General features: G+C 36.4%; 1 protein-coding gene across 1 annotated transcript in view; it reads left to right on the top strand.

Moving 5' to 3' along the window:
- The window catches only part of ANKFN1 (ankyrin repeat and fibronectin type III domain containing 1), a 287,775-nt gene that overhangs the window by 144,225 nt on the left and 131,283 nt on the right, over positions 1-12,267 (top strand).

Raw genomic sequence — 12,267 nt, 5'->3', positions numbered from 1 at the left:
GCTGTTATACCTGGATGCCCTTTTCTTTCCTTCCTGCTGATTGCTTCCTCATTCACTGTTCAAGATCCTACCCAGGGATCACCTTCTCTAACCCATTTCCCCATACCCACTCCTCCCATGGACACCTATCACGCACAAAGTTAATCACTTCCCCTCTGTACTATTTCGTTGCTTTGGGATTTGAGAGCAGCATTTAGAGGTTAAGGTCTCAGATACAGACCCATAGTGCCTGGGTTTGATTCCTAGATCTGCCCCTTACTAGTGCCTCAATTTGTCACTACGTAAAATGGGGATGATAATAGTCCTTCTTTCACAGGGCTATTATGGGATTCAGTGAGCTGATACATATAAAGGCATTATTCTAAATAGTTCCTGGCTCATGGAGAACGCTATAGAAGTAAAAGCTATTATTATTATTATTCCATAATTTCACATATCACACTATTTCATAGCTACATACACTTGCGTAACTGTCTTCCTTTTTAACCTATGAGCTGCTTCTGGCAAGGTAGGGTAATCAACTCATTTCAAGTTGCCCAGGACTCTCCCAATTTGAGCACTGGAAGTCCTGCATCCTGGGGGACCCCTCAGCCCCAGGCAAACTCAGACAGTAGTTCACCCTCTGAGGAATCCCATCTTATGCACCTCTGAATTCCCAGGTCTATCACCTAAGTTATAAAGTAGATCACTCATAAGGATTTATTGAACTTGAGAATCAACATTAATTGTCTTTCCACCTTCTTCCTCATAAAGATGCTTTGAAATTTCAAAAATTAATCTTCTCCTTGCTGTGAAGTCACAACTGACTTTTCAAAACTTATCACTGAATATATTATTTTCTTAATGCACAGGGATAGAAGAGGATGCTTCGCTTCCACCATGTTGTATATCATCAGTGTAATGGAATTGGCCATCCTTTAGCAATCAAAATCATACCTGTCATGTTAACAGCAGGTGGGGAATAGGATAGGGAGGTCACACTGTCCTTTCTGTCTAGTGACAGGCAAATTCAAATCTGAAGGTCTCTAGTTCACATCACAGCCTGAAGAACAATCTTGTCTCGGTCAGAAATGTTCCCTTTGCTGCATGTATCTGTCTACCCAGCTGTCAAGAAAGGCTAGAGCTCCTGTTTCTAAGATGCTTTGTCTTACAACTGCTCCTCATCCAAACTGGCTCCGATAGTTTTTCGCAGTATAAGTACAATGAGAAAGTCCCACAACTAATCTCCTATGAAACAGGGACTCTGGACGTGCCAGAACTCATAATGAAGGCAATATTTTTGTCTTCAGAATCAAGGTCTAGGAAGAAGCAGCTGACAGGCAGCCAGACCAAGCTCCCTCAGAATAATAGCCGAGTTGCTAAGAGTCAGAGTACAAATCCTGCGGTTACTGGCTGCAGGATCTTGGACAAGTTACCTAACCTCCCTGGGCCTCAGTTTCATTGTTTGTGAAATGAGAATATAATAATATTACTGACTTCATCATAGGGTTTTATTACGTTTTGTGTTAGCCTGTGGAAACAAAGCATGAGGCAAAGCCGATTAAGAATGTTCTATTAGCTATTGGGAGATACGTCAGGGCATGAAGAGTGAAGGAAAAGGGGAAATGAGTCAAGGAAGGAGGGAAAACAAACATAGGTTGTGCCCAAAATAGCAAGTCTTCACAAGAAAACACATCTCGTTGTTTGTATGTGATTGCTTCCAAGAAGCCCTCAAAACAGTCCACAGAGGAGAAATGGAGAGGAAATGATCTGTTGGCTACTTCCAGTCTACCTTTCATTGGCCCAGTTTTTCCCATTTCCAGATATGTTACCCAGTCCCTCAAGGGTAGCCGTGAGTAAAGCTGGAACCACCCTGCATGGGTCTGGTTGGGTTAGAGCAGCTGCCGCTGCTGTCACAGCAAGCAAGGTGGAGGCCATACCAGAACCCAACCTGACACAGACAGCTGGTGGTGGTAGGAGAAAGGATGGTGATGGCAGCCAAGGCTTTCTTTCTATTTGAGCATGTCGCCAAAGCCCAGGGAACTGGTGATTTTGAAGTAAATCGGAGGAGGCTCCATTCTCCATAGGTTATTCTCGCCATTTTGGACCCGGATTCTCCAGGCTACTGTCACTTGTTCCTTACAGCTTGTCTGCAGGTGTATTCACAGATCCTCCAAAAGTTTAGCTGTGATCAGGCTATAATATGTCAAACAACTGAAGTTTTTAATTTTCATGAAGTTTAAATTTATCAATTTATTTTACTGTCTGCTTTTTGTGCATTGTCTCCTTCAAATTCACAAATATATTCTCCTATGATTTGGGGATGTTTTTTTGTTTTGTTTTTTGTTTATTTAGAAGTCTTATAGTTTCAGCTTTTGAAGTTAGGTCTATGCTGTATTTCAAGTTAATTTTTATACATGAAGTAGGAGTGAAAGGCTTTTTGTTTTTACATATGGATATCCCATTGTTCCAGCACTATTTGTTGAAAAAAAAGTTTTCCCTATTGAATTACCTTGACACCTCTGTCAAAAATCAATTGATCGTAACCGCCTGAGCCACCAGGCCAGCCCCCACATGTCTTGATTTCTGTAGCTTTATAGGGAAACCTTGAAATTAGATAATGTAACTTTTCCAAGTTTGTTTTTCTTTTTCAAAGTTGTTTTGGCTATTTAGATCCTTTCCATTTTTATAGAAATTTTAAAATCATATTGTCAATTTCTAAAAAAAAAAATCCTACTAAAATTTTGATTGGGATTACATTGAATCTATAACTCAATTTGGAAGAATTGACAACAATGCTAATTCTTCTGATCCAATCCATGAATAAAGTATATCTCTCTATTTATTTACGTTTTCTTTAATTTCACTCATTAATGTCATGTAGTTGTAAGTATACGAGTACATGTTTTGCATATACTTTATTTATTCCTGAATAGGTTTTTGTAGACTTATTATATCATTCTACAGAACTTTCATGTCATCTGCAAATGAAGACTGTCTTGCTTCTTTCTTTCCAATCTTTACTCCTTTATTTTTCTTGCTTTACTTCACTTACTAGCATACCCAGTACAACAGAAAAGGTAGAACTGGACCTTCTTTTTCTGATCCAAGAAGGAGGTACTGGGTCTTTAATCATTTAAGTATAATGTTAGCTACAGCTTTTTGTAGATTGTCTTTATCAGGTTGAGGAAATCCCTTACATTCCTGAAAGGTGTTGTTGTTGTATCATGAATGGATGTTAAATATTGTCAAATGCTGCTTTTTCTGCATATTAAGAGGACCATATTTTTTCTGTATTCTGTTAAAGTAGTGAATTACACTGATGGATGGTTGGATGTTACACTAACCTTGCTTTCCTGCAGTAAACCCTGCTTGATCATGATGTATTATCTTTTTTGTATATTGCTGGGCTTTATTTACTAACATTTTATTGAGTTGTGGCCTTTTTTGTTGTTTTTTTGGTTTTTTGTTTGTTTGCTTTTATGTTCATGGGAGACATTGGGTGATAGCTTTCTTTACTTGCAATGCCTTTTTTTCTGACTTTGGTATCAGGACAATGCTAGCCTCAGAAATGAATCTTAATTTTTGGAAGAGTTTTGTATAGAATTAGTATTATTTCTTCCTTAAATGTTTGGCAGGCTGTAATATTCAACATGACTTTTGTTGAAGATTTTAGTATAAAAAAATTATTATGGTGCAAAAAAAGAAAACATAAAACTAGAAATAACCTTTCCATAGAGTATCTCCCCCAGCTCTCTCCTAAAGTCTAATCATGTAGCCATATTGCAGAGACCAGCTCCCCTTCAATCAATAGATCTGTGTCTCCTTCTCTTTAGAACTCAGGTCCCCTAAACCTCTCTGAAGAAATTTTTAGAAAGAAACATCTGTCTTTAAAACAAATCCCAACGGTTTTAATTTTTGTATTAAAATAATACCTAACACATTGATTAGTAAACAGTGGTATACCCATACGATGGAATACTACTCAGCAATCAAAAGTAAAGAACTGTTGATAAAGATAATAATATGGACAAATCTCAAAATAATTAAGGTGAGTTAAAGAACACAGATTAAAAAAAGAGAACATAGTGACGATTCCATTTGTATGAAATTCTAGAATCAGACATACAAGTCCAGGAAGCACAGACAGACTCAAACAAGATGAACACAAACAGACCCACACCAAGACACATTATAATTAAAATGGCAGTTTAAAGACAAAGAGAGAATCCTAAAAGTAGCAAGAGAAAGGCAACTGGTAACTTGTAAGGGAGCCTCCATAAGATTGTCAGCTGATTTCTCAACAGAAACTTTGCAGGCCAGAAGGGATTGGCACAAAATATTCAATGTGATGAAAAGCAAGGACCTACAAGCAAGGGTACGCTACCTAGCAAGGCTATCATTTAAAATCAAAGGACAGGTAAAGAGCTTCCCAGACAAGAAAAAGCTAAAGGAGTTCATCACCACCAAACCAGTATTACAAGGAATGTTAGAGGGACTTCTTTAAGATGGAAAAACTTAAAAAGATAAAGAATATGAATAATAAAAGGCAATAACTACATAGCTATCAATAATTACTTTCAGTGTGAATGGATTAAATGCTGTAATCAAAAGTCATAGGAGAGCTGAATGGATAAGAAAACAAACCCTTACATATCCAGCCCACAAAAGACTCACTTCAGATTGAAAGACAAACTCAGATGGAAAGTAAAGGGATGGAAAAAGATATTTCATGAAAATGCAAATTAAAAAAAAAAAAAAACAGAAAAGGTTGGGGTAGCAATACTTATACCAGACAAAATAGACTTTAAAACCAGAGCTCTAATAAGAGGCAAAGAAGGACCCATTAATCCCACTTCTGGGTATTTATCTAAAGAAACCCAAAATGCTACTTCAAGAGGACATGTGCATCCATATGTTCATTGCAGTATTGTTTACAATGGCCAAGATGTGGAGGTAGCCTGGGTGTCCATCAAAGGATGAATGGATAAAGAGGAGGTGGTACATATATACAATGGACTATTGCTCAGCCATGGAAGGGAATGGGTTCTTGCCATCTGCAACAGCATGGACGGACCTGGAGGGTGTTGTGCTGAGTGGAGTGTCAGACAGAGAAAGACAGATGCAATGTGATTTCACTTATACATGGAATCTAAAGAACAAAATAAATAAACAAAACTGAAACAAACTCATAGATACAGAAAACATTTTGATGGTTGCCAGATGGGAGGGGGGTTGGGGAGCGAAAAAAGGAGAAGGTATTAAGAAGTACAAATTGGTTGTTACAAAGTAGTCATGGAGATGCAGGGTATAGCATAAGGAATATAGTGAATAATATTGTAATAATGGTGTATGGTGTCAAATGGGTACTAGATTTATTGGGATAATAGATGGAAGAGCGTTTGGGGGCAGAGTGAAAAAGGTGAAGGCATCAAGAAGTACAAATTGGTAGTTACAAAATAGTCATGGGGATGTAGAGTAAAGCATAGGGAATATAGTCAATGATATAATAGTGCCAGGTGGGTACTAGACTAGTCAGGGGATCACTTCTTAAATTATATAAATGTCAAACCATTATGCTGCACACCTGAAATTAATATAAAATATTATTGAATGTCAACTGAAATTGAAAAATTAAAAAGGGGGGGGTAGTTGAAGGGGAATAAGAGGTTCAGATTTCCAGGTATAAAACAAATAAGTCATGGGGATGTAATGTACAGCATGGGGGATATAATCAATAATATTGTGATAATGTGGATGGTGTCAGATGGTTGCTGGACTTATGGTGATCACTTCCTTACGTATATAAATGTTGAATAACTATGGTGTACCATTGAAACTAATATAATATTGTATGTTAGCTATATTTTTAATAAAAAATCTTAAAAAAAAACCTCTTACTGGAAGGAAATACAGGTGCAAATCTTTGTGACCTTGAATTAAGCAATTAAAAATGGGCAAAATATCTGAATAGATATTTCTCCAGAGACGATTTACAGATAGCCAACATGCACAGGAAGAGATATTCAACATCATTAATTGTTAGACAAATGTAAATCAAAACCCGATGAGACACAAATTCATACCCATTAAAATGGCTGTTATAAAAAAGACACAACTACAGTTGCTAAGGATCTGAGAGAATTGGAACTTCATACATTGCTGTTGGGAATGTAAAAAGGTGCAGCCACTTTGCAAAACAGTTTGGCAACTCCTCAAATGTTTAAACATGAGTTTTACCCTATGATCCAGCAATTTTACTTCTAGGTATATATCCAAGAGAAATGAAGACATACGTCTGCACAAAAACTTGTACATGAATGTTCAGAGCAGTATTATACTGCAAAATAGTGGAAAACACCCAAGTATTTATCAACTGATAAATGGATAAAGATGTAGCAATACTATTCAACAATAAAAAGTAAATGTGGTACTGATACATGCTGCAAGATGAGTGAACCTGGAAGTCATTGTGGCAAGTGAAAGAAGCTAGTCACAAAGGACCACATGTTTTATGATTCCATTTACAAGAAATGTCTGCAGAAAACAAATGTATAGAGACAGAAAGATTAGCAGCTGCCTAAGGTTTGGGGAAACGGGACGATAAAAGAAGGGTGATGGCTAAGGAGTGCAAGGTTTCTTTTTGGAATGATGAGAATGTTCTGAAATCGATTCTGGTGATGGTTGCACAACTCTCTAAATACACTAAAACTATTGAATTGTAGCATTAAATGGGTGTGTTGTATGGTATGTGAATTATATCATAATAAACTCATTTTTTTAAAAAAGAAAAACATTTACTGAGGATCTATTTATTTCAGGCACTCTGCTAAACAATTCATGTTTATTACCTCATTTAAAACTCTACTACCCCTTTAGACATAACTGTTATAATTGAGATGAAAACTACTGTTAATGAGGAAATTGAAGCTGAGGGAAGTTAAATAATTTGCCCAATGTGATACAGTTAATAAGTAGAAATGCCAAAACCCAAAGTTACATCAGCCTTGATATCAAAGTCGCTATTTGCAATACTGTGCTTACAACCACCGTGATTGCCTTGAGCTTGAAGAATGGAATAAAATGTTGCTACAGATCTCAATCTGTTAAATCTTTCACTAAAACAGTCTAACATGGGATGCTCTCTGAGAAGTGACATCCCAGACTTAACACAACAAAAAATAGTTGCCCTGTCAGTTCTCCGGTATCTATTTTACCCATCGGGTATTGCAGTCAACATTTGAGTCCCTCTTTTTCCCCCCAGTTCAATTCAATGCAAAGATGTAGAGAGAACTGCTGCTATCATTTTGAAGACACTCTGAGTGCTACAGGTATTACATGATGTATTAGTAAAGTTCCCAGCACGAATATAAGCCACATTCAAACAGAGTACCTGAGGAGCGGTTAAGAAGTTTTACACTTCTTTTGTTAAATTTATTCCTAAGTATTTTAATCTTTTTCATGTCATGCTATTGTGAATGGTATTGTTTTCTTAATTTCATTTTCATTTCATTGTCTTTTAAATCAGAAAGGAGAAAAGAGTTCTAAGCAAAAGACAGACTTAAACTGTCTTATATTTATACTACTATTTAAAAGTAATTTCCTTACCAATGCTCTTTCTTTCTTCATGTGGATTCAAGTCACTCTCTACTGTCTTTTCATTTCAGCCTGAAGGATTCCCTTTAATATTTCTTGTAGGGAAGATCTGCTATCACATTCTCTCGGGTTTTGTTTATCTGTAAATATCTTAATTTAATCTTTTCTGAAGGGTAGTTTTGCTGTATAGAGAAATTCTTATTTAACAGTCCTTTTCTTTCAGCACTTTGCATATGTCATCCCACTTCCTTCTGGACTCTGGTTTTCTGATGAAAAATCCTCTATCAATCTTTTTCAGGATTCCTTGTATGTAATAAGTTATTTATTGCTTGTTGTTTTGAAGATTTTCTCTTTGTCTTTAGCTTTTGACAGTTTAATTATGATGTGTCTAGTTCTGAATCTCTTTGAATTTGTTCTTCTGGGTGTTTATCGAGCTTCTTGTGTGGGTTGTTTTCCATCAATTTTGGGAAGTTTTTGGCCATTATTTCTTAAAATTTCTTTCTCCCCCCTCCTCCTTCTTCTTCTTGGATTCGTATTATGTGTATGTTGATACACTTGATTGTATCCCACAGATCCCGAGACTCTGTTCTTATACTCATTTTTTTTTTCTTCTTGCTTCTAAAACTGGATAATCTCAATTGACCTATCTTCAAGTTTGCTGATTCTTTCTTCTGCCTCCTTATATATGGGTTGAGACCCTCTACTGAATTATTTTATTTCTGTTATTACACTTTTCAACTCCAGAACTATACTTGGCTCTGGCTTTGTTTTATAAATTCCACCTCTTTATTGATAGTCTCTATTTGGTGAGACGTCATTCTCATAATTTCCTTCCTTTCTTTGGACATGGTTTCTTTTCATTCCTCGAACATATTTAAGATATCAAATTTAAAGTCTTTGTCTAATAAGTCCAACACTTGGACATCTTCAGGGGCAATGTTTATTGAGTGCTTTATCTCCTGTGAATGGGACATATTTTTTGTTTCTTTGCATGTCTCATTTTTGTTGTTGTTGAAAAATAGGCATCTTAAGTAATCTAACATGGCAACTCTAGAAATCAGATTATCCCTCTCCCCCAGGGCTTATTGTTTAGTGATTTTTTCAGAACTAGATCTGTAAAGTCTGCATTTATTGGCGTATGTGGCCACTGAAGTCTCTGCATGGTTAGCTTAGTCCTCAGATAATGAGTGAACAAATATTCCTTAAATGGCTAGAATCCAAGTCATTGCAGAGGGGTTCTGTGTGCCTGTTGGGGTGCACCTTCAGTACTCACCAGGCAGTTGACAGCTCTGCCTTAGCCTTCACTTCCTGCATGCACAGATCCTCAAAGCCAGACAGAGATGAGAGCCTAGGATCTTCTCAGGTCTCTCATGAGAATATTCCTGGCCCTGGAAATGCATGTGGACTGATAGACCCCCAGGATTGAGTCAGAGCTTTTCAAAGTCCTCTTTGAAAAGGACATCTCATCCCCCAGTTTTTCCTTCAAGTTTTTTGGTTAGTCTATTGTTTTTCCCCACTCCTACCCATCATCTCAGGCAGCTGTGATATATTAGCAATTGCTGATCTTTGTTTTAGACAAATGCCCCAGAGGAAAAGATTATTTGCAATTGGTAAGTTACAAGTCAAGTAAAAAAATAAATAAATAAAAGACTCATGTATGTTAACTATATTTTAATAATTTTTTTTTAATGAAGGGGAAAAAAGAAAAGACTCATTAGTAGGGTCTCCCAGGGAACCATCAGCCATGTCAGATAATGACAGTTCTTTCAAAATGGGGTTTTAAAGGAGCTCTATCACCATTCTACGCCATCCAGTGGCTGCCAGGCTACTGTTTTTATACTATGAATGCAGCCTGTTAGTCTTCAGGCTACCACCAGGCTGGGGAAGATGGGAATCAAGCAAGTTAAAAATGCCACAAAGCTCGCTATTGTTGCCAAATTCGTCACTTTTCTTCAATAAACACTTCCTGGATTGCTGCAAACTTTTAGTTAATTTCTAGGATTCTGAAAAAGTTAATTCTGACAGTTCTTGCTAGTGTTGTCATTGCTTTTATAGAGGAGAGTATTTTTGGAGGTCCTTTGCCAGTCCCACTGTTATATTATTCTTGTATTTATAATCTTTTAGAGAAATGTTTATTTAGGTGTACAACATAAATGGATTTTTAAAAATCTCAATCGGAAAGGTTTGTCTTTTCTTAGAGGTGAACCATTTCAGTGTGTTGTGCTCATAGATATATTACATCTTAGCCCTACTACTTCAATTTACATTTCTATTTATCATATTTTCTTATTTTGTTTTTTTTTTATTTTTCAACTTTTTAGACTTATCTTTATTTCTCTCTTCCCTTGAATAGTTTGAAGTTCTACTTGTCCTTCATGTTTTACTATAAGTGACTGAAAACATACATATTAAAATATCTGAACTTACTATTTTTCTATCAAAATTAAAACGAAATTGTATAACAAATACATAAAATTGGATTTTAAAACAATGTTTGAAACAACCCAAGAAATGATTTAAATTGTTACAATGTACTTTGGTGTCTCTGGTTTGGGAAGAAAATTGGAGGTAACCTTAATAATTGCTGTTATTTACTGAGTGGCTGCTATGCACCTTTGATTTGTTAGTTATTTAATCTTCTCAACTCTGTAAAAACTCTTTATATATCTATGGTTAAACAAATTCAGAGAATGTATATAAAGTGTCCAAAGTCACATAGATAATAATAAGTAATAATATCATGATTCAAGCTTGGGTCTGCAAAATACCAGAGCCAAGGCTACACTACTTCTCAAATGCTTGTCTCTTTCCGTAAGGGTAAAAATCTAGAGCACAGTTAGTTGGGATGGGTATGCATGTTTGTGAGAACAGATTAGGGAAAGTTGTTTTTCTCAGTATTTCTCATCAGACAAAAATTTTAAATGTAAAGGAAGAAAATAAAATATAATGATACAATGACAGATGAAATCTAGTAGAAACATGCTAAAGAGTAGCCTGGAAGAAAGGGACAGCTGGGGGAGTATGCGAAGGAAGTCAAAAAGACAGAGAAAGTCAACCTATTTTGACTGAGGAGAACAGATGGCTCATGAGCAAAGATAAAAGGGACCAGTGGGTAGGTGTCATCAGTTATAGGGCAAGTAACTGGAATGTCATCTATTGATATGAATTTATTTACTGGGCACTATGGCAGATACAAAAGAAGGTAGAGTTATTTTGGGAATTATAATGATGTAGACACAACAGATGGTATGAACTGGGGCATTAATGCTGAAGGAAAAAGCTACAGACAGAAGCCAAAAAGAAAGAGTTTAAAGCAATCCCCATGTGAGCCAGCTTGCATATCAGTCTGGAATTTTTGTGGGAATGAAAAGATATGGAGAAAACATTGTAGTTCCTATTGAATCAAAGGCAAAGGAATTGTAGATTGAAGGAGAAAGACGCCAAATCACCTTCTCTTTCCATTTCTGCTTTTGTATAAATTAAAAAATTATTAAAGATTTATGAAAACACATCCATACTACATACACACTACAGGCAGTGGTTTACATCATTTTTCCAAATGTAAATATAGCCACTTAGGTAAAACTGAGTAGGGCCTGGTGGATATGACTAGCACTCAATAGTTTGACCACCTTAGAAGGCACTAGAAAGTCTTTTTTGAGTTGGAGGAAATTGCAATCAAGGTACCTAAAGACATTCAACAACGTAATGGAGATGGATCTCCATTTGAGTCAAATTTAACTGGTGCTAATAGACATGGAACCCAATTCAGAGAGAAGAGAAGGAAATTAGCTTTCTGGATAGCTCCTTACTATATATATGTAATAGATTCTCATATGTGCATTCATTTATTATAAAGTATCTATTGAGTATCTTCTAAAACAAAAATGATAGCTGCCATGAGCTATCCTGTACTTTACAATCTTCACATGCATTATGTCATCAAATCTTCCAATCATAATATGTAAATGTTATTATCCCTATTTTCTAAATGAGATTCAGCCATATTAAGTAATTTGTCCAAGATCACATAGTCAGTAGGTGAAAAGGTTCATATTCTAATCTGTGTTGTAGTTATTTTACCCTGAGGAAGGCACATTTTAGGTGCTGGGGATACAAAAATTAGTACTTGGCAGTCCTTGCTCTTGAGAAGCAGAAAGACACTGGGAGGCAATTGTAATCCAATAAAATATTAACAGGCAAATACTAAATGAACGAGTGAAGAAATACATAAATCTGTCGGGGAGTCAGAGACCACGTGAGCATAGAGTTGAAGGATCAGCAGTCGTTTCTTAGGTGATGAAGACACAGATGGAATTCCAATACATGCAAATCGGTGCATACCAAGACCCAGAGGTAGGAAAAATTCTGAACTATCTAGGAAACCCTAAGGAGGTCAGAAGAACTGACACATAAAATGTAGAAGTACAGTAGGAAGTGAGGCTAGAGAGGTGACCACTTGTATGTGAAGGGAAAGAATTTTTCCTATAGGAATTGGGGAATCATTGAGTCAGTCCTGTGAAGAGTTTGGTCAATAAAAGAGGTTCTACATGAAATTATGCCATGAGGTCCGTAAGGCGATAAAAATTCAAGGACTGGAAATGACCTAATGATCATAACTAAGTAGCAAGGGCAGCATTACACCTGGAAGACTCCCTTGGAGATTTGAGGGGAGGCCGTAGAGCAGTGTGC

This window comes from Rhinolophus ferrumequinum, chromosome 21, assembly GCF_004115265.2.
Source record: "Rhinolophus ferrumequinum isolate MPI-CBG mRhiFer1 chromosome 21, mRhiFer1_v1.p, whole genome shotgun sequence".
In the NCBI taxonomy this organism is placed as follows: domain Eukaryota; kingdom Metazoa; phylum Chordata; class Mammalia; order Chiroptera; family Rhinolophidae; genus Rhinolophus; species Rhinolophus ferrumequinum.
Note: the sequence above shows the minus strand (reverse complement) of the source record. Positions and strands in the feature narration are given on the sequence as shown.